Below are 20,835 nucleotides of genomic sequence, written 5' to 3'. Positions count from 1 at the left end.
ATCCCACAGCCAAGAGGCTGAACCTTTTAGACCTCAAAAGGCAGGGCACAAGATCACAAGCCAAAAGGCTGATTTCAGCTCCCAGGCCCAGCTCTACCATTCACTGTCCCTATGCCCTTAGATTAATGAGCTCCTTCCTGGGCCACAGGGTAGTTGGACCTAGGGTCATTAACAGTTCTTAAGTTTTAGGATTTTATGAATCCATTTATCTCTTCTATCTTCTCAGTGGAAGCTAAAGCTATTTTTATAGGACATCCAAATATCCAGATAGAAATGTAAGAATTGATTCTATTAGCATGACTCCCTACATTTTAGGGTTCTAGATCCATCTATCCATATGCCTATGGCTCATCTCCATGTGGTAGTCCCCCAGGTGCCTTAAATGCAGAGGCTAAATCAAGTCATGGTTTTCTCCTCTCAACCTTCACTTTGTCCTATGTGTCGTGTTTCAGGGCAGCATCAAAAACCCAGATCAGAAACATGGGAGGGGGACCATATGCCTCTCAATCCCTTACCTCCGATAGCAGTTTATCCCTGCTGATTCCTACTGGTGCTACTCTGATTATCTCTGAAATATTTTTTTATTTCTCTCTCTCCCCACTGCCATCCCCAAACATAAGCCGGGTCCTCTTTCTCTGGAGTTACTGCAGTTGCCGCCTCACAGGTCATTGTGCCTTTGGGGTTACTTCATCTCCAGCATGATACATCTTCCATACAAATACTAAACAATGTCCCTACGTCCAGGTATTATGTTACTTTCCTACTTAATCTTTTCAGTGTCAGAGATCTGATTCCGTAATAAGTGTCCAGGACCCCTTCAGGGATAGGGCTACTGTTTTGCTGTCTAGACTCATCTCTCAGCCATTCTGTCTGCACACCCAGCCCTTACTAGACACAGCCACTGTGGGATCTACTGGAGGGCACACCTGTCACTTCCCCAAAGCCCCATGATCTCTCTCTCTCTCTTCACAAGCCAACTCTTGCTCACTTTATATCTTAGCTTGGACCTCACTATCCATAAGGACTTCTCTCCAATCACTGAAGACGGAGCTATGGGTGTCTCCTAGACAACACCTGAGCAGAGATTACACCATTTACTGTGATTTCAACAGTGGGCTGTAATTGTCTATTTAATTACCTATCTTCCCGGCTAGACCTGGAGGTTCTTGAGGGCAGGACTTATTTGGGGAGCACTGTGTTCCTACTTGCAACTGCTGTATCTGGCCCAAAGTAGATTCTCAATAAATATTTATCAAACATATGAATAGAGACTTTAAGTGTATTTTGAATAGAATATGAGGAAAGGGAACTAATGTTACAGCAGAGAAAAGTCATAATAATGGCAGCTAACGGGTATCGAGTGCTTAGTACACGTCAGGCAAATAAGATATTTAAAGACATCGCCTCCCACAATCCTTGCAAAATCCTAATGTGGTGGGTACTATAAATGTCCAAGATTTGCTAAATGAGAAAACCGAGTCTTGGAAAAGATAAGTAACTCGCCTTTGGCCATATTGGCATAATTTTTATCCTTGGAAATTTTTATCTTTGAGAAATCTGATTTTAGCTAGAGCTAATGGATTTTACCACTCCCCTCTTTTCTCTTACCCCGAATGAATCTGCTCTGTTATGGACCAACCAACCAACAAACAAACCAACAAACCAGTTCCTGCCCATGAGGTGGGACTTCTTTCCTGCATCCCACGTGAGCTTTTGTGACATAGATGGTCGTCCCCTGTGACTAGACTTATGAATCTTTGGTTATTTTCCAGGTGTTGTACACTCATATGTGAATGTGAATCTGTTTGAGGACAAAACTTCAATTTGGGGAGCTCCCCAAGCTCTTTCTCCCATGTTCTGGTCCATGTTTGTTATGGCAATAAACCAATGAATGAAAGCGCTCTGTTCAAGAGCAGCACGTCCCTGCAGAGGCACCCCTAAGAGCTGCAGTGTATGACTGGCTCCCCTCAAAGTAGCATATCTTGCCCTCATTTGCTGAAGCCTGGCTCAGCAGGTGAGACGCACCCCTCCTGTAGACACCTCTGTGAGTGATGATCATTTCGTTTCTGCCAAGCCGAATGGGTCTCTTCGTTTCATCGACCCTGTGAATTCTTCCATAGAACATGCGACTGACATTTCCTATTCTTCTAGATAATAGGGACAATTAGAATGAGGTATCAACGAAGCAGAGTCAGAAGTTAAATAGAAAGTACTTGAATTTAATTTATCTGCTAGGAAACCTGCTCTATTTTTTTTCTACTTAGAAATTAAGAACGCCTATTTAGAAGAGTTCTGCTTAGCTTTTTGCAAGGAGAAGAAGGTAAACTATTCTAGTGCTTGTAACACCCTTGAAAACACACCACACACACACACACACACACACACACACACACCATGGTACAGACAGAATGGCCGTTTGATCTCCCAGGCAAAGATTCTTGTTTTACAGAGAGGATTTTTTTGAAGAAAGCAAAGACTTGTTCATGATTATACGGTAAGGTTTTGGAAGACAAAAACAAAATTAACCAATAGCTTAGGCTCTAGGCTCGGATTTTTGATCCTGTCAGTTCACAATAGCAGTTCTTTCTTTCTTTCTTTCTTTCTTTCTTTCTTTCTTTCTTTCTTCTTTCTTTTTCTTTCTTTCTTTCTTTCTTTCTCTTTCTTTCTTTCTTTCTTCTTTTCCTTTTTTTTTTTTTTAAGATTTTATGTATTTATTTGACAGAGAGAGATTATGAGAGAGAAAGAGAGCACAAGCAGGGAGAGCAGCAAAGGGAGAGGGAGAAGCAGGCTCCTCACTGAGCAGAAAGCCTGACATGGGGCTGGATCCCAGGGCCCTGGGGTCATGACCCGAGCCAAGGCAGATTCTTAACCAGGCAGCCCAAGGGCAGTGTTTCTAGAAGGTACCTGTGGCGTGCTATGCCCAGAGCCAGAGTCAAAGGGGCACTTCACTTTTCCTCGAGGAGCTGACAGTCAAGTTGCTCTGTATAAAGTGCTCAAAATCCAAGCAGGAAAGAAAAAGAGAGTGATGGGGTAGAGAGAGGGGTAAAGAAAGAGAAAGGCTTTTAACAAACGGCAGGGAAGTGGTTTGCGCTTGCACGATCAGCTCTCGGGCTGACCTCCAGGGAGACCCACTTGAGCTTCATCCCTGGCACATGTTTCACTTGGCTCCGTCCTCAGCGCAGGGGAGGAATTATCTGGGTTAGCCACAGGATAGGCCTTCTCAGCCCTGCTACCTCGCTGGGCTTTCATAGTAGGGCACTGGGGCACAGAGAGGAATGTCTTGAAGTGAAAAGTATTTGCACTTATGTTCATGAAAAGCTTCCACACATCGAGATCCTCCTGAGTGATCATCAGCAGGGGCTAGTGGTCACAGGTCACCCAATTATCTTTCATTTGCATAAAAATCAATCCCAAAAAGCCACTTGGGGGGGCAGCTCACCTGTGCTGAAGTAGCCACCAGGCTCTGCTTTGTCCCTGACAGTTTGAAATGTTGGCAGCCTGCCTTCCAAACCCCTGTGCCTGCTGGGTCTGTCTGTGAAGGCACATTTCCTATTTCAGGATGTAGGCCACTGTGGAGAAAGAGGCCAAGTATCAGTCTATAGCTGGTGTCACTTGCATAAAAAAACAGACCGTCAGTCCGCTCGCTGACTCCTTTGCAGATCTTCGGTGTGTACGATGTGACTGTCAGTCCTGCAGTCAACTAAGAATTACAGGACGCTCTCATGTGCCAGGCAGCACGAGTGCCCTACCCTTGCCTGAATCAATACCGAAGGGAAACACTTCAACCACAGTTGTGGTTCTGTAATCTTGCTTTCTTTAACTAATGATGAACAAAATGCAGAGGCCGCTTCTGATAATAACAGTGAGAGCTGATACTTAACGAGCAAGTCCATGAGCAGGCACCGGCCTACGTGCTTCACATCCATGATCTCGTTGGACATCACCAGAACTTTGGGTGGTATGCGCAGTCATCATGATTCTTTTATAGATGAGGACCCTGAGGTTCAGAGAGGTTAAAATCAACTTGCTGAGGGACACATGATTAACAATGTGTAGAGCCAGGGTCTCTCCTCCTGAGCACCGACTCCTCCAGTTCTTTGTAGCTTGCCTTCCAGTCTTAGCGAAGCTGGAGGGCACTTACGTTATCATTCTTTTGGTATGGCCGTGTGCTCCATCTCCACTTGGGTTACAAAGGAGACCTAGCGGCTTCCGGCTAATGCGTTAGTATTCAGCTGAACGTGTGCACTGAGTGAGAGGTAGCACGTCGGGAGAGGCAAAGAGAACCCTGGAACTGTTCACTTACAGCCGTCGCTTGAGAACTGTTCTTGTTTTAGCCATTGCACTAGGTACTGGAAATAAAACAGTGGGTCAAATGCACATGCCTCTGGGGATACAACAGTGAAACTAAAGTCATGCCTTTGAAGACCCTCCCTTCTTGTGATGGAGCCCAGCTGGCCGACAAACGACCGTGGTGCATAGCTCCTTCTAGACAGGTCTCGGCTTCCATGGGAGCACCGAGGGGCTGACTCTGATGGAGGAAATCAGGAGAAGTGTCAGTCGGGAGGTGACCTTTGGGTTTAGACATGGAGCATGAGTAGGAGTTTACCAGGAAAAGATCAGGAAGGATTTTGCAATACAGAAGTTCGGGAGAGCAACAGAGAGAGCAGTATAGAAGTTCTTGAGCCAGTGTTTGTCGTGACCAGGTGGTTTGTTTGTTTTCTTCTTTATTAATGTCTTAAGTAGAAAAGACAGTTAAATAGATGAAGATGGTCTGAAATTCAAAAGGTGATAGAAGGTCTGCCGAGAATTCAGTCTTCTTCAGTGCCTATTAGCTCATCCATGAATTTCTTTCGCTGGGGCAGCTACTGTTTTTGGATTCCTATGTGCCTGTCCAGAGATTTTCTGGATGGTTACAACCCCACACATCCACGGAGTCACCCTCTCCACACCTGTAGATGTAGAGGGTATCTAACTATAGACACTGTTATGCACACTGTTCTAGAAAAAGAAAATTTTATTGTTTTCCCCCTTATTTGTTTTACTTGCTCTCCTTAGATTTTAAACTTTTTTAAAATTAAAAAAATTACAAACCCGCAGAAAGTTGCAAAAATAATGCAATGAATTCTTATAAACCCTTCATCTGAAATCACTGACTTTTTTTTTTTTTTATCATTTTGTTATGTTCCGTGCAAGGACTGTACAGATCTAATCCCTAATTAAGGTATAGCTTGAATGTCAGTTACCCAGAGACCTGTGTGAGCTTCCTCTCCAGAGCCCTTACTTCCTGAGACACCCCAGGTACAACCTGAAATCTAGAACACGTCCCGCTCCATGTCAGTTGCTCTGAGATGCCATGAGCGGCAAATCCCCCTCCAGGATGGAGATGTCAGGAAGGGCCCTTCTTTGGGCCACTTGATACCCACCTTGTGTTCAGCTTTGGATCCAGTAATCCTACTCCTGGGAAAGGTTTTGCCCTGTCTTGTCAAGTGCTCCCTCAGCAAGAGGTGAGTGTCTCTCGGGCAGGTGAGCAAGTTCTCTGCACTTGTCTTCTGGGCCCAGAGTCGAGGGTGGGGACACACAGCCCCATTAAAATCTGATCACTTCGTTTCCGACAACCGGCCATTTAGATAGTGACTCTTCTGTTCTGTTCTGTCAGCTTCAACATGGTAACCTCCAAGCCTGGTGTAGGATTCTCTCCTTTCAAAGATCAAAGCCCCTGAGCACTGCTCAAGTTATCTCTGTGCTTCCTCTGTGCATTACATGGCAAGGGACAGTTTGTATTCTATGTGAGAGGAACTTTGAATACTGTGACAGGCAGGAAGTAACCCAAGAAGACAGTGCGAGATGGTTTTGCAGTCAAGGGCTCTGGGCCTAGGGGGATAGTTTTCAGGTATTCATTCATTCACTCATCAAATAATTACTGAAAGCCTTCACGGCACTCTTTCATGCTTTGTATCAAGACCTGTGCATGCTCTTTGCAGACTGTGTGATGGTGATCTGTGGGGTGGCAGACATACAGACATAGCTCAGCTGAAGGAAGCAGGCGAACCTGAGAGTGATGGGGTAGAATCTCTGAGGAAAGACTTCCTGGCCATCCACCCATTCAGTCATACACTAAACACGTATCTATTGACTGTTTGCTTTGCCCTAATGCCAACATGTGCACCTGTGAATAAGACCATTGTTGTTCCTATTTTCATGGAACTCATATGCCAGTGAGGGGGTGTCCCCTGAGCTCCCTCTACCTGTTTCCTTATGTTCTGTCAGGAAGGTTCAGCTGCTCCCACTGTTCCAGGACAAAAATCAGGCCATTGCCTGTCAGCCCTCCCTGGCCTCATGTGATTCCTAAGCCAGAGAATCACCATTTCCCCCGGAGGCAAATTACCCTGTGCCCTGTGGGGGACTCGGAGCTCAAGGAAGCTTGAGAGAGCAGAGGAGGAAAGGTAACAAGCCATACTAAAATCTGCCACCAATTAATGGTGTCTGCTGAGGATCTAGAAGGCTGCAGCCTGACACCTGGCAGATGCCTCTATTTGGAAGCTTTAGAAAAATGGTGGAGGGGCCAGTGAGTTCATCTTTTCAAGAGGCTCTGAGTTTTAGAATCTAAGCACCATTCCAAATGCTGTTAGGTTGCCACAGCAACAGTTCTTATACATTTTTTTAAGAAAATGAATTGTAAAAAACTCGGCCATAGACTTGCAAGGAAGGGCTAGGTGAGAAGGTGCCTTTCTAAATGATTCTCTCGTAAGTTTCCCCAAGTACTGTGTTCCTGTCCATAACAGGTACTGTTTGGGCCTCTCAACACTCCCCAGGTTCACTTCAGAATCTCCACTTGAAAAATGGACCCAGGAGAATTGTTATTCATTGCCCCTAACCCGTTTACATCAGACTCTGGGCAAAGAAAGAAAAAGCCTTTATCGCTCCTGTGGTTTCACTCTCGTCAAGGGTTGGAGCGGGACCCGCAAAGGCAGCAAGCAGCCTGTACTCACACGGGGCCGGCCCGGGTGGCTGGCGCTCTGGCTCCTGGGAGCTCGTCCAGCTCTGCGCCCGCTTCCCCAGCGCTTCTCCTCCAAGCTGCTGCAGGATTTCTCCAAAATCCAAATTGTATCAAGTTGCTTAAGTCTAAAACCTTAAGCTTCAGAAGACCGTAGTCCCTTGCAGGATAAATTATAGGGTGCTTTGCTTGTAAGACTGCCAGTGTCCAGCCTCCACTCCCGGTCATCTCCTGAAGCCCCTGTGTCATCCCCCATTTACTCTATCCATAGCTCATTGCTGGCAGCCCTGGGACTCGCTGGGATGCTTTCCTCCAGATTCCCTTGCATGAGTTTTCCTTCTCTGTCCCTATTTCTCTGGATGTGCAGAGAAGGCTCCTGTCCTCCAGATAGGGTTCCCTGGCCCCATGAGACAGCTTGTCACTGCTTTCCCCCGAGTGCCTTGACTCCTTGGGGGTCTCAACATGCCTTCCATGGGCCCCAGGCACCTTCACCTTCGAGAGCTCCATTTACCATAAAAAAATAAATATATTTTATGATTGCTTTGGTATAAAGATGAATATAATCTTTTACCCTAAAAGGCCAATTAATTTCCCTTCTGACTTTAAAAGAAATTACAACATTGCTATGTGAGGATGTGGAGAAAAGGGAACCCTGTGCTCCCTTGGTGGGAATGTAAATGGGTGTAGCCACTGTGGAAAACAGTATGGTGGTCCCTCAAAAAATTAAAAATAGAACTACCCTACAATCCAGTAATTCCACTCCTGGGCATTTACCCAAAGGGGACAAAAATGCTAACTTAAAAAGATATATGCACCCCCCTGTTCATTGCAGCATTATTTATAATAGCCAGGACATGGAAGCAGTCCGTATGTCCATAGACAGATGAGTGCATAAAGACAGTGTATTGTGTATACACACACAGACGCACACTCACAATGGAATATTACTCAGCCATAAAAAATAAGGAAATCTTGCCATTTGCACCAACATGGATGGACCTTGAGGGCATTATGATAAGAGAAATACGTCAGAGAAGACAGACAAATGCTGTATGATCTCACTTATATGTAGACTCTTAGGGGGAAAAAAATAAGTAAAACCGAATTCACAGGTACAAAGAACAGACTGATGGTTGCCAGAGGCAGGGAGTGGGGGGTGGACAAAATAGGTGAAGGTGATCCAAAGGTACAAAGTTCCCATTATAAAAATAAGTAAGTCCTGGGTCTGTAACATACAGCATGGTGACTATAGTTAATAATTAATAGTTAAATAGTAAAAAACTGTTCTGCATATTTGAAAGTTGCTAAGAAAGCAGATCTTAAAAGTTCTCATCACAAGAAAAAATATAGCTATGTGTGGTGACAAATGTTAACCAGATTTATTGTGGTGATCATTTTACAATATATAAAAATATCAATCATTATATTGTACACCTGAAACTAATACAATGTTATATGCCAATTATATCTCAATTAAAAAAACAAACAGGCACAAAAACATTCCTGTAGTCCCTGAAGTATCATGGGCCAGGCCACGGTGCCTAAAGAAGTCAGTGTGGCATTCTTTTGTGACCTCATTGGTATTTATTTGTCTATAAGTCTGCGGGATCTCTGAGGAAGGAAATTGGATGTGTAATGGTGGGTCTTCTATCACAGCGGGCGGGGTATGTGTGCATGCTCGTTGAACAGGTTTTCATAGGAAGGAGACAAGGTCTCCATCTTCCTGGGCCCTCTGCTGCTGAGAGTTTTGGCTGGCATTCCCAGATAAGGCCGTGCCTACTGTCCCAAGTCCATTTGCATGAGGGACAGTGTCTTCCCTTCCCACTATCGGTACAGCCCTTCCTTGTGCATCACCCACTTTGATCCCTGTGCATGGACATTCTCCATCTCATTCTCTGGAAGAATAAACCGAGGCTCAGAGAGGTTAAGCAGAGTCTAAGAAACAGAGTTGTCCCCTGCTCAGGGTCACACACAGTATATGGTGGGAGCATGATGCTAAGTCCCTTTTGCCCCTAGGACTCCTGCCGTTGCTCTATCACACTACACATCAACCAATCCAAACTGCCACCCCTTCCTTTTCCATACCAGGACCTGTAAGAACAGTAGATCTCAGTAGGTAGAATTGCTGAACTCCACGCTGCTGGGCACTTCCCTGTCTTCTCTTCACTGGAGGACTGGCGGTCCCAGCTAGCGGGTCTGCTTTTGGCAGAGAGCCCGCAGCTCTCAGCCCCTTCCGGACTTGCCTCAGGTGGCCGCTTCAGCCATGATCGTGGCCCCTACGGGGGTAGCCCACATCTGATGACGGGATCAGTAGGGGTTCGGCCATCTCGGCTCTCCTCGAGATCATTGCAAAGGGCCATCCTTGCCCAGAGCACCACACAGGGTTACCTGAGGCTGTGGTCAGGCCCCTCCCCTCACATCTCACCTTCTCCCTCTGTCCACTCCTGCTACCCTTCCCTCACACTATTCTCAAGGGCAGCCCGTAATAAGCATCCCCATGTGAAACTCCATCTCAGCGAACTTAACCTGGCAGAAACTCTATGGAATATTTTGCAGCAAGGCCTCTTGTGTCTGCATGAATACACCAGATTCATTTGTACCTTCATTGTTTTTGCTGAATGTGTATTCATCGGATGCTTAGCACTGTGCTCCGCACCAAGGTACTGTGGGAAGCAAGACAGAAAAGGACCTCTCGTGACATGGAACTTAAATTACTTCTACTCTGAAGACGGATTTTAATCCTGTTTCTGCACTTAAATCGTGCTTCTGCCAGAGCATTCTGGCTGCCCCTGCACTTAGGTGGAGGGCAAGAGAAGTTTCCCATTGAGCCCTGCTGATTGCTTTGCAGAATAAATCCTGCTTCCAAGAGTGTGTGAATGGCCTTCTCCTTGCCCACGATCAGACTCCCCGCTCCTTTCGCTTGGCCCTTTCAGAGGGCCCAGAGTGAGGTCTAGGTTAGGGGCAGGAGCCGGAACAGGAAGTAGGGCTGCAGTGGGTGCCCAGAAGGAGTATTGAGAGGGAAGACAGAGGTGCACACGAGAAGGCCTGCAGGAATCAAGGTCAAGATCAGAAGCGGAATTGAAAAGAAAAGGTGGAGGGGATGTAGGGCTAGATTTCATTTGCAGCAGAGTGGAGTAAGGGATTGGACAGTGATTGCCATTGCCCTTCGTCTTTCCTTAATCAGAACAAAACGCAGGCCCTAAATGTGCCATCAGTGCTGCCCCTAACATGATCGCTGCCTACCTCTGCACCCTCACCTGGTCCACTCAGCCACGTATCGCTGTCCCTTGAACTGGCCCAGCCCTTTACAGCCTCAGGGGCTTGGCACTTTGTGTTCGCTCCCTCCGGGTCTCGTCATGAGCCTGGCCCCTTGTCATCATTCAGGACCCAGCTTAAATACCCCCCTCTCCGCCCCACTAGTGGCCATGCCCGACATTTCATGCACATTTCATCATTCTGTCTAATCCTTCGAAACAGCCATCACCATCTGTGAGGGCTGCCTTTTTCTCAATAAGATTCTAAGCCCCAGCGCTTCAGAGACGTGGTCTGCTGTGCCCACCCTATATCCTCACCATCAAGCAGTGTTGCTCACACTAGTCGCAGTTCAGTCAGTATTTCTTAAGTGAAGGACTAAGCCCATATCCAAGTTCTGAATGTTTCCCTGGTGGGTTAACAGGAATATAACGGTTGGGGTGCCTGCTTTAGACCAAGGAGTGGAGCGTGGGCTCCTCCACGCTGCTGAGTTGAGCAGAATTTGCAGACCTATCTCTCTACCCCTCATTCTCTCGCTCTCTCTCTGTCCCTGTCTCTCAGTTCCTTGTGGGCCATCAGTCAGATTTGAGTGGCATCCGTTCCCGGAGCACTCCACTCTTGGGAAGCCAACAGCTGCATAATGGCTTCCCTGCGTGTGCATCTGTGCAGTAACACAGGCCTTTCGGGCCTGCTCCGGCTTGCCTGACCCATCTCCCATCAGGAAAGAACGTGCATCCGTAATACTCTGGAAAATTAGGGCTGACATGTAGTTTGGTACCCAGAGTGGTTTCACTCAAGCAAACACGGAGAATAATAGCCGGGCTCTTAAACGCTTGAGCAGGTATCAATCAGAGGAACATTCCAATAATCCACGTTTATAAAGCTCGTTAGTATGAATTTTTGAAATAGCACTTACTCCACGTCGTTCTTGACAAATGGTGTTTGTCGCCATTGAGATAGTTTATTTCAATTATGCGCCGGTGTTGGAGGGAGAAGCTTTCTGACAATAGCGAGGCAGAAGACATTCTTCCTGTGCTACTATCACTATTCCCGTTGCGAAACTCGACTGGACAGTTCATTAAGATGAAAAATTAACAGCACATGCTTTGGGGAGAATAATCATGGAACATGACAGCTTGTGGAGGCTTCGGCATTCAGGGAAGCAGAGAGATGACAAACACGCGGGTCTTCAGAAGAAGTGACGATTGGCCGATCAGTCAGAAGCCATGCATTTACCAAGCACCTATGTGAGTGTTCAGCCCTGAGCAGAGGTGTTGCGGGGGGGGGGGGGGAGAAAGTGCAGGAATCATGGCCTTTGAACTCCAGGAATATACCGTCTATTTGAAAAGGCTGGGGAGATTTCAGCTGTCAATCTGGGAGCCCCAGAGGGGTATACATCAAACGCCTGATGCTTTGGTGCTGACTGTAAGTCCAGGAGTAATGCAGTGTGGACCTCAGAGATTTCTTAGACCTTGAAGAACAGCAAGATGTTGATTAGCAAACTATGTTCTAAATACAGTAGCTGCTCATGGCTATGAGTTTGCTTTTGGGGGGTGATGAAAATGTTCTAGAACTAGCCGGTGGACTGATGCACAACTTTGCAGGTACACTAAAAAAACACTGAATTGTTCACTTTCAAAGAGTCTACTTTATGATATCTGAATTTTATCCCAAGAAAACTATTGTTTTTTAAAGTATTCTACAAGTTCTACACGGCTGAATTATAGTAAATTTGTTATATACTCAGAATTAGTTCAGATAGATAAAGGAGGTGGGGCTGATTAACATTGATAGGAAGGAAGCACGTACCCATTTTACAGATGAGGAAATGAAGAATCCGATTAGTTCATGCCTTGCCCGTGAAACCACATGGCTGGCAAATAATGGGGCTGGGACTTCACCTCCAGGCTTTCTGATGCTTCCCACCCCACCTTGCTGGTGCCCAGAAAAATAGATCCTGGAATAAAGTCGTAACATGAATGGCAGCCATGATAAGACTGATTTGCCTCAGCAAAAGCTTCCTCCCCATTTTCTCTCTCCTCAGTTCTTACAACATCCCTCAGGATCATCAGGCATGGGTGTGCCTGTGACTGCAGAGGTGGGGTATGTCTCAGGAGAAAAGGGGGGGCTGAGAGCAAGGAAACTGAGCCTGTTTTCCCAGGCTGTGTAAAGAGCACTGCACCCCCCCCCCCTTTCCAGGCATTCAAAATGCTCCTGCCTCCACTCAGGTCTCTGTCTCTCCCTGGACCTGTACGGGCATCCCTTTTCTCCAATGCAAGCAGAATGTCTAAGTGAGACCGTAGCGATATGGGATCCACGGATGTTTAGAGACAGGGCTTGGAATTAGGTATCCTGTCCGTTAAGTAGAGACATAAATGCTGTTTCTTTTCTCCTCTGTAGAAGGAGCAGATGCACTTTTCTATTGTAAAGCACATGTCTAGATTAAAGCCACTTAAGTCATTATCTCCCCTGCAGTTAATAAGAGAGCTTTTGATGTCATTCTCAGCTTACTAGTGTAAATAATGGGTCAAATTCTCATCCTGTTGGACAGGATGGAAATCTGACTCAAGATTTGTAAATACTGCTGCATTTAATTCATTTTCACGGGGACATTTGCTTCCCCAGCAGACAGTGGAAAAACAGCATCCCGGGAGACAGGCTGTGGAGGAATCAGGATGCATTAACCTAAGCAGTGAGATCAAAACAAAAGCTCTGTTTGCCATCTCCCGCCAGAGCCCAAATCCCGGCAGTCCCTGCTGTTTGGCTGCATTCAGGAAGCATAAATAAAATTAGATCCTCTCGCGGTAAGGAGGAACAGGGATTTACGAAAGGGAAGTCTTAAGCAGCTGACATCCTCTTTTCCCATTTCATTGACCCCCTTTTTTTTTTTTTTATCTCTAAAGGAGTTCAAAGAGCAGTAAAATAATAATAGTAATAATAATAACAATCATACCAGTTAAAGGTTAATACTTCCTGCAATGTATCCTTGCCTATTTCAGAGTATTTGCTCTTTTCCCTCATTGAAGGTTGACTCAGAAGTGGGAAGGCCTGGATTCTGATCTTGTTTCTGCCTGCCACTTGCCAGGAAAGTGACAGCTCTTGGGCTTCTTTCGGCTCATTTGTCAACTGCGGGGTGATTATGATATCATCCAATAATCTGTGTCTACTCTATAGCGATTTTGTGACAACCGAAGGGGCCATTACCTCTAATGCACTGAGACCAACATATGTCACCCAGAAAGGCTCCCCAAGCAGGACTCCAGGTGGTGGTGATGCACGAGTCTATACAACTCCGAATATCCGGGTGTTTCCAAATATGGGGCTGTGTAGACAGAGGTTCTCAGCGATTGATGGAATCCAGGTGATAGCCAGGTTTTTTTTTTCAAGCGTGTGCATGCAGTCTTATGGGGAGAGCCGGTTTCCTGCGGAGCTGGCCCAGTATCAGCTAGTCAAGGTGGCAACAGGCAGGCCTTCCCCTGGGCTTGCTGGCCCCGCATGCTGGTTCCCACGGGCAGGGTGCTTGCTTCTCCTTGCAGAAGGGCCGCAGCTCTGCAAATGCCCCACAGAATACAGAAGCAGCACAGTTTGTGGGGCAGGAGTGGTGTTGTGGAAAGAGACAGCCAACCGGGTCAGGATTTCAGTTCTGCCTCTATCCGTGGCCTTGAATGGAACAGCTACTCTCTTACGCTAATGGTTTTGTTGTTTTTTAATGGAACAGGACACCGTGACTCTCTTGACTATCCACAGGGTTGAAGAAGGCCTTGCATTTTTTAGGTTGTGACACTGTACTTGTCGCTGTCCTTCCCCAGCACAATGTAGTCCAGCATATAAGAGCACGAGCCTTGGAGTCACCCTGTGTACATCATTTCTGCTTCCTGTGAGCTGGCTACCTGTGACAGCAGCCAGGTGATTTGACCCCAAGACGCTTCAGCTTATTCATCTGTTAAATGGGTGTATGAGTTTGCTATTGCTATTGTAACAAACTACCACATATTCAGTGGCTGAAAACCAAATAGCTTTATTACCTGAGAGTTTTGGAGATCAGAAGTCCAGAATGGGTCCTATGGCCTGAAGTCAGATTATTGACAGGGCTGGTTTCCTTCTGGAGGTCCTAGGGGAGAATCTTATTTTTGGTCTATTTCAGAGTCTCAGAGCCTCTTGCATCCATCCCTTAGCTAATGGCTTCTTCCTCTCTCTTCAAAACCCTTCACACCACTCTCTGCTTCTCTCACCACATCTCTTTCTTTGTCCCGCCTGCCTCCCTGTTATAAGGACCCTGTGATTACACGGAGCCCAGACTAATCTGCCCATCTCAAGGTTCTTACGTTAACCACATCCTCAGAGTCCGCTTTACCGTACAGGTTGGACCATGCAACCCAAGTTGGACCTGAGAATTAGTGTGTGGACATCTTTGAAGAAGGGACATTATTCCTACTCATGGGACTGTTGCAAAAATCAAATGAAATAATGCATGTAAAATGTCCAGCACAGGTTCCTAACTCAGCAAATGTTTATGCTCCTCCTTAGAAGTAGTGCTGATGCCGTATGCTTGCATACCTCCGGGTGCGAGCCAGGGATCACCACCGTTGTAAGTCCCACGATTCTGCTCTCTGGCGGGAGCCGTGTCCCTGTTTGGCAATGGCTGGAGGCTTCCACCCATCTGAGTCTGGAAAGGAAGCCAGTCCGCAGAGATAGTTTTGTCTGCAGAGCACGCCCCGCAGCAGGACTGGCTTGGGCAAGGCAAGCCTCCTTTCTAAGCCTCAACATTCTCATTTGTAAATGAGGAGAGGGCGAGGGGCTGGACTCTGGGGTTCTCACTTCCACTGAAGATCTATGAACTACGGCAACTGAGCAGAGGTGACTCCAAAAAAAAAAAAAAATGTGCAAGTTGGTATGAAGGTATGCTTACTGGCTTTTCAGGGAAAACAGCCCGTTGCAAAATAGCAGCAGTGGAAACAACTCTCACCCTCTGCGGCCGTGAGCCTTCATGAGGGTTCCTAACTGTGGGTGCCTCTGGCCGAGGCCAGGCTCTGCAATGACATATCTGGGAGGCTGGCACTGGGCACATCCTGTAGTGAGTGTATAAGCAGACAAGTGAGGATTTGAACTCGGGCTTCCAAGATTCCGGCGGGGGCTGAATTCTTCTATGTAAGTCACGTCGTTCATGGATCAAGGATTGAAGAGGAAAAACATGGAAAGGGGAAGAAGCCTACTGTGTGTCAGACGCATCATCCTGTCATTTAATTCCACCACTCCGCCTTGTGCAGGGGAGCATTTTATCTCCACTTTTCAAATGAGAAAACAGAGCCTGAGAAAGATTGAATAATTTGCCTGATGCCTCACAGCTGGTAAGTGGCACGAGGAAAGGGAAATTGAATTAATACTTCAAATCGAAAACGGAGCTTCTTGGCTGTCACAGCAGGCCCTGCGTCCGCCTGAGCGATCAGGTCTGCTCTCCATGTGACCGTGCACGTTGCAGGCCACTGGGGCAGCCCCCGCGCCCACTCCCTCTCTCTCTAATGGGCCAAAAGCTAAGGCCATGGGATATTGTGTTGCAGTGTTTTCTCTTTCACCCAAAATTTTTGCAAAAATCATCACCATCTGCCCAGCCTTCTTTTCAGCCCTGTCTTCCCATCTCAAATTCAATCTTTTCCTAGTTATTTTGGGCAGAGAGTTGAGTGATGGATGTTCGCAAACAATGAGACTTAAGCATCCCAGTGATCCCTCTTGCCTTCAGAGTTAACCTCCTGCAGGGCACTGGACCCAACCTGTGGCACTGACTGTCTTCACCCAGGATGCCTCTGGAGCTGTTTGGCGGTGGGGGGCGGGGGATGTCTGTGTTTTGAATCATTTTAGAAATGGCAAGAGTATGTCTGGGGAGAATATTGGAAGCTCGTCAAACTTACCCAGAGACAAGATGGGTGTGAGGAGATTATGCCACCAAACGTGGGTTTGTGGCTGTAATGAGTTGGATCTGCAATTCTTTTGGAACTCAGAAGCTTCTCCATCAGGACTTTTGGATGCATGGGTTCAGGTGTTTGCACAGAATCAATCTCTTTAACTGCAAACCACAGTTCCTACGGAGGGGGAGCATAGGTACCTTACAAGCAGGTGCAGTTTTAGGTCCAGCGCCTCTAAGAGTCCTGAGCAGAAGGAAGCCAAGCCTTGAATCAAGTGCACATCGCATTTCCAACCTGGAGCAAGTCACGGCGAAAGTCAAGAGGCTCTGGGAGTGGAGAAACAAAACAAAACAAAACAAAACAAAACAAAACACCATAGAATTTTTTTCTCCATGAAAAAGGCTGTACTCATGGGGTAGTACACCTAAAGTCAAATTATTAAAAGTTAAACCTCTAAGATTGGATGGTCAGGGGGCCTCACAAGTTGTTTGACTTTGGGTTAGTGACTTCTCAGAGCTTCCCTTTCTTCACCTCTAACCCCACTGGGCTGTGTGCCGATTAACTAAAGAAAGCATGCAGAGTGCTCGGCTCAGTGCTGAGCAGGAACAAGCACCCGGTCATTGTGAGCCTCCTCATCATGGGCGGCTATTAATCAGCTGTGTCCTTCTGAAGGAGAAGCATCCGACTGGAGGCTGAAATTGGGGTTGATTTTGGAGCTGTCCACTCCCAAATGGAAACTATGTTTCCCACCAGGAAATGTTTTTTCCTTTCCTGGGGTAGGATATTCAGCCTAAGCCCTCCTCTCAGGATCGCAGCCTTCAGGTGCACTAGCATCCCTAAACATTAAAGACTATGACTTATTCCTTCATTTCCCATCAATAAAATGAGGGTAATAATAACCCTTACCTTTGTGGGCTGATGTGTAAAACGAGCTAATGTTTGTGAAAGCCCTTTGTAAATTACAAAGTGCGATAAAGTATGAGTTATTATTGTGATTGCTCTATTCCAGGCAATTCATAAACAATGCAGAGAATTAAGGACGTGTACTACTGGCATTCAAATAGCATTTATGCCTTTTTAAGTATATAGCTATAAACTATCAGCAGATGGGTTTGACAATACAGTCTTCAATCTGATTTAAATATTGGTAACCGCCCACTGAGAGTGACTTTCTAGCAGGGACAGTGCAGCACATGCCAGCAGGCAGCGGGGCACCGTGGTTAGCTGTGACAGCTCCCCTCCCACCAGGCTTGCGTACCAGCAGCTGATGCCCTTTGTGACTTTGCCCTGAGTTACCAAAGGTCTTCTGAGCCGCACTTCCCTCTTTTGTAAAATAGAGATAGTAATACCCGCCTCACTGCCTTGTAGTGAACAGTCAGTAAGATACTGATCACAAAGCTTTGGATGTATTACCTAATGCAGGGGACCTGGAAACTTCCTAACTGCAGTCCCCTTGCCTGTCTGATGGACAGGTGTTCTCTCTTGCCCCTTAGGCGCCACATTGAAATGCTAATTGGGGTTAGAGCCCATGCCCTCTGCTGGGTTCCCTGTAGGCTCACTGAGATCACTGCCACCTCAGCTCAGCAGCCCACCTCCCAGCACCTAACTGGCCCTGCTGACCTTGAGGCCTCCAAGGTCGCTTCCAGTGGGGCCAGACCTGTGCAAATTCCAATGCCTCCTCTTGATAATCATCTCTGTGGTAGGGGATGGGGTGGGGAGTGGGAGACCATGTCTTAAAGTGGGTGTGAACACCCGGGCCATGTCCGGCCAATGATAAGGGGCCTGTCTGGCCTCCAAGGACCTTATGTTACCAGCCGACTCCACTTGGACAGTACAGGTACAGCCATGTCCACATTGCTTCAGGGACAACCAGAGAAATGTAAAATTGACCTTAACACTAAGTTGTTGGGACCAAGGTTTTAATACTGATAATAAGAACAGGTAGTATTTATTGAGCACTCACTCTATGCCACACGCTGTGTCCAGTGGGTCCCAAGAATTATCTCATGGAATCCTCACAACAAGGCAAGGAGAAATGTGGTATACCAGTACCCCCATTTTTCAGATGAGCCCACGAGATGAGGAAGAGCAGAGGTCAGCTTTCAACCCAGTGCTCTTGGTGGCAGCAGTAGGGCCAGCTCGCATGGGACAAGTGTCCTAGAAGAGGGGTGTCAGAGAGGAACTGAGAAATCACCCAGTTCAGAATGCACTCTGCCCTCCCCACCTATGTTAGTGCCCCGGGGCTGCCAGGGGAACAAAGTGCCACAAACTGGGTGGCTTAAACAACAGAAATTTATTGAATCACAATTCTGGAGGCCAGAAGTCCAAAATCAAGGTGTCAGCAGAGTTGACTTCTTCCAAGGGCTTCGAGGGAGAATCTCTGTCGTCCATTCCTCCTGGCTTCAGATATCCTCAGACATTCCTTGGCTGATAAATGGTGCCCCCACCCCATGTCCCAATTTCCCCTGTTTATAAGGACACCAGTGATCCTGGATTAGAGTCCACCCTAATGACTTCATCTTAACTTCATCCTTTGCAAAAACTGACTTCTAAATAAGGTCACTTTCACAGGGACTGAGGTTAGGACTTCAGCATCTTTTTGGGAGACATCATTCCATGATAATCCCATCCCAGCTCTGCTTCCCACGTGCTCAGTATCATGCTACCTGCTGAAGATAAGGTGATGAGTGGAACATACCTGATCACCATTGTTGTGGAGCACTGATGATGTACTCCTGGAGAATTTCTACCACTAGACCCTCCTGGTACTGCAGCGAAACTTTTTTTTTTTTTTAAAGATTTTTTTTTTAAAGATTTTATTTATTTATTCGACAGAGAAAGATAGCCAGCGAGAGAGGGAACACAAGCAGGGGAGTGGGAGAGGAAGAAGCAGGCTCATAGCGGAAGAGCCTGATGTGGGGCTCGATCCCAGAACGCCGGGATCACGCCCTGAGCCGAAGGCAGACGCTTAACCGCTGTGCCACCCAGGCGCCCCTGCAGCGAAACCTCTTATCCGCAATTCCAAATGGCTCATTTAAGGGGACAAGAGAATGTAGCTTCATCCCTCTGAGTAAATCTAAAGACAGCATAATTGGAGACAAAAAGTCATCTTGATTAACTTTATTTGCATGTGCACATCTCCAATTCATCCACTGCTTGGCAGAGTGACATGAGATTTCTTGAAGTCTAAAACTGTTTTGTTATTTTTTCCCCCCTGTTTACTGGCGGGTGTCCTCGTAGGCCTCCCAGACCAACTGCTGCAAGCAGGGTGATTTTACCAGGGTGCTCCACGTCCTAGATGGAGGAACGATTCGCCTGTGCTCTGTTTAATTAAGCCTCACTTAATGGGCAGACGTTTTCTTTAACAAGCTTGCTGTCACCTCTTCAGTTATTTAAGGCAGTTCACTTCACATCAGGGGAAAAAAAGAGAGAGAAAGGGAAAAATTTCTCATTTGCTCGAACTCGATTGGTCTAAGGAAAAATGTGGCTGTCGAGAAGGTGCCTAATTGCCACTGTGATCGTGCACTTATTCTCTATTTAGTCTTAGGCTTCTTATTGAAACGCTAATCAGGGTTAGGTCTCACCTCTTGATGAATGATTTTGTAGAAACTTGATATTCCTCCGCTTAGCCGGGAACGTCTGCATGCAAGTGTAATGCTACTCCGACTGAATGGGGAGATAACTAATGCCCTTAATTTTGCAAAGATGGCTCTGATTTGGTACCTACAGTACAGATCAGGGGAAATCAAAATGAAATTAATTTCCTTCTTTGCATAGGCACCACCTCGGTTATATCAGGAGCCACTTTGCCTTAGCTGTTTTTGCTGGGGATTTGGAGAACATTTGGCACGTGCACGTGGGCTTATTTCCTATAGCTGGGGTCAAATGTAGGTTACGCCATTTTATCTGATGTCAGAACGTGAGGACTTAAGTTCTCTGATTTTGTTTCATTTGTCAAGTAGGAATCATTATCTGTGCCTCCTAAGACTGTAGGGAGTATCGTTCTCGTTCACAGTCTAACATTATAGGTAGGTAGTAAGTGTTTTTTTCTTTCTCTTTGTTCCCTGCCACCGCTCCCCCCTACCAGCCCTTGAAAGTGGAAGACAAGTAGTTGTTTTGGGTCCCCCGCCCCCACAGCAGTCACGCAGTTATGCTGACTCTGAGTCTTAAGCTGCTTCTCAGTTCTAAGGCTTAACACATCCTGATGGAAAATGATAACTGAAGCAGACGCCCATTTATTTTGACGGAGTGGCACCGCAGTTGTGGACACATGGCTAATTCTGCACGGGCTGCTGAGTTGCTCCTTGCTTTCAGACTATGCATGCAGCAGGACAGGTATGAATTCAAGCATTGGCCAGAGAGTAAATGTTATTATTGTAAGTGCTGTTTGTTATTTGCATATGTGTGGTCTACCCCCTGCCTACATTTCCTGTCCCACCACTTCTTCTTTCTCAAGCAGCCTTTGCACTTTTACTGTCCCAAATTCCTATCCTTACCTGAACACAGACTCTCATTTCTTGTCTTAGATGTTGGCTCCTCTTGTTCCCATTGGCTAGATGGCTGTTCCTACACTAGAGCATCTCATCCATTCATATACCTCCCTTCACGACCTCACTCAGGTTTATCGTCTTCCCTGAGCAACCATGTACTTGTATCCTGGTTTATGAGTCTCCACGGAGCTCTCTCAGC

General features: G+C 46.6%; 1 protein-coding gene across 2 annotated transcripts in view; it reads left to right on the top strand.

The window, feature by feature from the left end:
• CDH11 (cadherin 11) overlaps window positions 1-20,835 on the top strand; it is a 145,113-nt gene that overhangs the window by 61,659 nt on the left and 62,619 nt on the right. The gene's annotated exons all lie outside the window — the stretch shown is intronic.

Source organism: Ursus arctos, unplaced genomic scaffold (assembly GCF_023065955.2).
Source record: "Ursus arctos isolate Adak ecotype North America unplaced genomic scaffold, UrsArc2.0 scaffold_19, whole genome shotgun sequence".
NCBI lineage: Eukaryota > Metazoa > Chordata > Mammalia > Carnivora > Ursidae > Ursus > Ursus arctos.
The sequence above is the reverse complement of the archived record's forward strand: the minus strand, read 5'-3'. Positions and strand labels throughout refer to the sequence as shown.